The sequence below is a fragment of the Pteropus medius genome, unplaced genomic scaffold, assembly GCF_902729225.1.
Source record: "Pteropus medius unplaced genomic scaffold, Ma_sr-lr_union100, whole genome shotgun sequence".
In the NCBI taxonomy this organism is placed as follows: Eukaryota; Metazoa; Chordata; class Mammalia; order Chiroptera; family Pteropodidae; genus Pteropus; species Pteropus medius.
In genome coordinates this window covers 8,284,625-8,291,068 of record NW_024340692.1, presented here as the reverse complement: position 1 = coordinate 8,291,068, position 6,444 = coordinate 8,284,625, and positions in this window count along the sequence as shown.

The following is a 6,444-nucleotide window of genomic DNA, read 5'->3' as shown; positions in this document are numbered from 1 at the left end:
AGAGATGATATTTTTGTTATATGAAATCAAAGCCTTTTAATTTTCTTCTTATATCATGCATTCTTAACTTCCACAGTTCAAAGCTGAAAAGATAATTAAGGAATTCATTCACATATCTACCTATATAGTCATCTATACACACATACAGGCATACAGTCATCCAACCACCCAACCATCCATCCACCTATCCATCCATCCATCCATCCATCCATCCATTCATCCATCCATCATCCATCATCATCCATCCATCCATCCATCCATCCATCCATTTATACATAAATACATACATACATACATACATACATACATACATACATACATACATACACTCAATAAATAGCTTAATGACACTGTGTGATTTGGATGCAATGGATAAGAAGACCAATAAAATATATGCTCTCATTTAATTTACAGTTTGTAGAGGAGAGAGACAACCAATAAGTAAATGGAGAAGTACAAAAAATAATATCAAATAATGAGATTTACTCTGAAGGTGGTCATTCCCAGAAGAGTTTGGCATTAATTATTTCTGAAAAGGAAAAGGCAAGTCTCTCCCAGAAGTTAAAGATTATAGATAAATTTTATGCCTTAGTAAATAATATCGAAACCTAAATTTTTGATGGGTGAAAGGTGGAGCATTTTCTAAAACCCATTAGTTTAATATATAGAGGGCTAGAGCTATCTTGTCCTGATCAGTTGGGTAGAAAAATCAGGATAATAAGTCAAGCAAATTCACTTGAAAGTGTATTAAATTCCAAGAACCTACTGTTATTTAGAGAGAAGAGTACATAGGAACCAGAAGATTATAGAATCCAGACCTCTTGTTCTAACCATGGCATCGTCGAGCACTTCATCAGGGCACAGGTGATTTCTCTCAATTCTCTCAAAAACAGGCTGACCTGACCACTTCTTAGAACATGATGGGGAGTTGGGGTAAGGACCAAGGCTGTAGTCAATCCAGCCTTTCCAGAGGCATCCAGTAGAGCTTCAGAGCTCTTGCAGTGATGGTGTTTGAAATGAAAAAAAAAAAAAAATCCTCCAAGTAAGAAAAACACAGGAGTCCCTTTGCCACATTTTATAATATTTTTATATATATGTACACATATATACATACATGTATGTTTGTATGCATGTATGTATGTGTGTATATGTGTATGTATTTGTATATATATGAAATTGAGCATTTAAAATGCTCTCCTCCCAGCTTTGCTGCTTTGTGGAAGAGGAGAGACTTAGGGAGCAATGACTTGAGAGGGTCAGGAAGTCTTTACAAGTATAAAATACATTCGGGAAAGCCAGAGGGCATTGCGTATGAAGGTTCCTCTGCTGACAGCACCAGTTGATTAGCAAAGACCTGGGATTCAGAGATATGGGTGGTGACTTTAAGTCTGAAAACAAATGTTTGGGACCACAGCCAAGAGAATATTCTACCTAGCACAAAAATGGGACCATAAACATTGTCACAGTTACAAATACAGGTGTAGACTAGACCTATTTACAGTATCCACAAGGAAAGAGCCAAAGGATTCCAGGTGGATGTATACCCTTTTCTATCCCTTGTCCATTGTCCAGGCATTAGAAAGCAAATTACCTATATACTCAGAAGTTACCTCAAAGAAGAACACAGGAGAAAAAATTAAAAAATAAACATTTACTTTTAAGAGACATAATGAAATGCTTCAGTTTATAAAATAAGACAGAGCTTTATTCCATTAGCTAACATTTTTTTCAACCATAAAAAATATCCAAGAGGAAGATGAGTTATAGATATTTAAAAGCCACATTTTCTTTGCATAGTTGAACTCAGTGTTAGTAATTCTTGAGATCATTGTAAATATTGAAGTGTGTGATCAAAGGCTTTGACCTAAATTATCTTTCTTCAGAGATAGCTGAAATCAAGAGAAAGTAATTCCTAGGACTACAGTTACTCTGCTCCAACCCCACCACCTTCCTTATTTCCAACTAGGAAGAGAAATGGATATGCACGAATATAAAACAATTGTGGAAAAGAAGTCAAAGAAAAAAATGGTGGAGACCAAGGCTTATATTCCTACTCTTGTTCCCCTAATTTTCAGTAGCTTGCTGGGAAATGATACCAAATTCATAGGTTGTTTCCATCTACTTTTAATCTAATTTACTATTTTGACTAATGAGAAATGAATGGGTCCACTCCTTTGTTCAACAAATAGCTTTTAAAGCATCTGATGTACATGTTAGGTATTTTTAAGTGTTAGAGACAGAGACACAGTTCCTTCCTTCAAGGAGATTATTGCCTAGAAAATGACTGAGATAGTGGAAATAGAGAGAAAACCATCTCTTCCATATGATTTGGCATGTCTCTGATTTTATAAAAAATGATATCACAGTATTCTATGTACCAATTTTTAAGAAGATTGGAGAAAAAAATAACAAGGTATTGATTAAATGAAGGGATCAAAAGAGTTGTTAATTATATTTTTATTATTTTTTTGAAGGCATTATACTAGTTTCTCAATTTATGTGGTATTTTTTTACACTAGTTGTTTTTATACACTGTGAATTTCCTCACCTTCCCATTTTTGCGAACTTTTTATACGTAGTTTCCATTTACATGTTCTTATTTTACGCAGTTCTTTTTTTTTTATTTCCATCATTGGCAATTACCTTTTCTTAAAAACAATAACTTAACTTGGCAATGTACAAAGAACTAATAGTTACTACTAACACAATTATCAATGATCTTCCCATTCATTCAATGGCAAATAAAAAAAGCATGTGTGACTACTGATGTTTTTCGGGATTGGTTTTACAAATATTCTGCTATAGAAGCTGAAAATTATATGAAGGAAAAATGTCTTGCTTTAAAAATACTTTTACTTTTAGATGATGCACATGGTCATTGACACAATTTAGAAAATCGAAATACAAAAGTTGTATGTTTGCCACCAAATACAATTTCCTTGATCCAACCTTTAGATCAAGGCATTATTTCCATTTTTAAGATTAATTATATTAAATGAAGTTTTAATGATATTTTAAATAAACTTGAAGATAATGAATCACAATTACAGAAGCCTGGCATAAATACACAATTTTAAGTTTTATCAAGAATATTGCTTTAGCTTTGAGTGATATTAAGCCATCATCTTTAAATGCTTGCTGGAAAGCAGTATGGCCAGAAGTGGTTGTACCAGGGAATACGGTTCCAACAACTGAAGAAGGATTAACTGGCATTATTAATTTATTAAAGAAATTTCAAGAGCAGGCTCTGACAATTTGAATGTAGATGATATTAATGAATTACAAATTAACTGATCATAAATTAACTGGTAACGAATTAATTTACTTACTATCTATAGCCGATCCTACTAATGAATATGGCAGTGACCTTGAAACAGTTTCATTCACTGCAGAAAAAATTTACAATGCTCTTCAACTGGAAACAAAACTGGTAACAGCGATTCTAGATATTGACCCAAACATCCAATTAGCCTTAAAATTTCGAAATTTTAAAAATATTGCAGTGAATATTGAAGAATTTATGAAAACTTAGCAAAAGACGGAGTGGAAAAAGGTCATCCAAAAACATAAACATAATAATGAAACTGAAGTAGTACTTCTAAATTATTTTGAGCATCAAAGACAGTGACTTTGTGTCAATTAAAAAAGAAGTTGATTAATTTGGATTATACTACAGACATCAACAGCAAATAAAATTTATTTTGATTTTTCTAAATTTTCACTAGCATTTTTGTTAAAATATATGAAATAAATATTTTTATACTTACATTGGTCTATTTCTTTAGTATCTTTTTTTTTCATACTGGTGGACTCTTTACACTGTTTTCTTCCATGTTAAAAAAAAAAAAAAATAGACCCATGGAACAGATAATCTGTGTAAATCAAGGGATGGGTGTATTTATTGAACCGTTATTAGTTAACAACTACTACGTTGTGAAACATACATTATATTAGTAGTGTCAACCATGGCTGCACATTAGAATCACTTGGGGGAGCTTTTAACAACCCTGATCCCCAGGCCACACCCAGGTCAATTCAATCACAATCTCTGGGGTAGGAATCAGGTCTTAGGATATTTTAAATTTCTCTAGGTATTTCTGGTGTGCAGGCAAGTTTGAGCAGTACTACATTAGAAATGTGTGAAAATATGGAATATAGACTTTTTTTTATGGAATATAGACTTTTAAAAATCAGGACTATGTTTAGGTTTTCTGTATACCAGTAACACTGCATAGTAACATAGACTGTGGTAGGTGAGGACAGAAATGTGGTTTCACAATAAATTAATGGGATTTCAGTGTGCATCTTGCAGCTGGCTTAGGAAAGCATTTTATTCATAGTAGAATGAAATGAGACTATGTAACTCACATTCAAATGAACCAAATCTATTTCTATGTTATGATCACATAGCAAGTATAAGGAGCGATATTCATATTACTTAGAAACAGCAAAATGAAATTAGACATTAGATTAATATTAGACATTCTAGGACAATTATATTGCAACACATTTCACTTGCCACTTTTTTCTTCAATATTTTTATTAAAATATAACATCAATAATTCAAGACAGCGAACTTTGCCATAGAGGGCATAAATCGGTGAACTGTAGACCAATAATACTCAACAGAAATATCCAAAGGCATAAATTTCTTGTTTGGTATCTACAAAATTTAAAAAATTATCAGCCTTTAAAACATTAGCAAACTCTAGTATCCAGCCTTTTCTAGATTGTATCGTGTTCTTACATGACAACAATTGGCTTTAGATAAATAGCAGGTGGTACATTTAGGCATGACATGATCTTCTAGTCCACCTTTGGCCTCTGCCTGGTGTGTACCACTTACTCATATAACATTTCTGGTCTCTGTGGTTGTTTGAGTTCAAAACTTTGACATATTGACATGATTTCCAAATATTTTCTCCTAGTTTTGTCCTTTTATTCTTTTAACAGTGCTTTTCAAATAGTAAAAGCTCTTTGCTTTGAAGAACATCTTTTACAGATGTCGTACCTAAGAAATATTTGCTTAAAGTTAGGACACTAAGAATTTCTCCTATATTTTCTTCCAGCCGTTTTATAATTGTAGGCTTTACATTTAGGTTAACGATCACTTTTGAGTTGATTTTTATATCTGTTATGAGGTATAGATTGTTTGTTTTGTTTTCCTTTTTTTTTTTTCCTTCTGTTTTGACAGATGGATATTCAACTACTTGGTACCATTTGTGGAAAATAAAACTTTATGGAATTATTTTTTCACATTTATCAAATTAATTATCCATATATCTATTTTGAGGTGGCCTATTCTATCCAATTGTTCTATATATCTAGCTTTTCACAAATAATGCATTGCCAAGATTTGTGTTGCTTTACAGTAAGTCTTGAAAACAAGTAGTGTCATTATTCCAGCTTTGCTCTTTTTTCCCCCAAATTAAGGCTATTTTAATATGTTTATTTCCATAAATTTTAGAATTCATTTCTTGACTTTTACAAAAAATAAAAATAAATTGCTAGAATTATCATTGGAATTACATTTAATTTAGAAATTAGTTTAGGGAGAAGTGACATAACAACTATATTGGTTATTTTAATCCATAAATCTAGTATATATCTCTATTAATGTAAGTATATTTTGCTTTCAAGTTTAAATTTTAGCATCATGATTTGGGGCATATTTTATTTGGTTTATACCTAAAGATTTCATGTGTTTTGGAAATATTTCAATCACTAACAGAAATGGTGACTATTTTAAAATTTTAATTTCCAGTGGTTAATTGATAATATATAAACATACAATTAATTTTTGTATACTGACCTTGTATTTTTTGACATTGCTAAACTCATTATATCCGGTAACTTTTTTGGTACATATTATTTGGGAGGGGATTCTAAATATAAATTATCTGCAAATAAAAACAATATTATTTTTCTCTTTCCAATTCATTTTCTTTTCATTTATTTATTTATTTGTTTTCTCGACTTACTGTACTTGGTAGGGCCTCAATTTTAATGATGAATAAAAGTGGCAAGAAAAGACATCTTTTCTTTGATTACAATCTTAGGCTAAAAGTACACAGTCTTTTATCTTTTAGTATGATTAACACGTTAGCTGACATTTGTCCATTTCAGGAAGTTCTCTTCCTAACATTCTGAGAGTTTTTATCTGGATTAGCTATTGAATTTCATTAAAATATATGCATCTATTGAGCTGATTATATAGATTTTATTTCAGTTTGCTGATAAGATACATTAGTAATTGATTTTAAGTATTTAACCAGCTTTAAATTCTTGGAAAAGGGGGGGTGGGATTTAAGTAATTTCTTCAAATAAATAAATAAATAATTTATAAAATAAAATTACAATAAGAATTGTCCCCAAAAAATTACAAAATGAAGAGTAACAATTTTAGATGACCAACCTGTTTGAACTAGAGTCAGATAGAGTTAT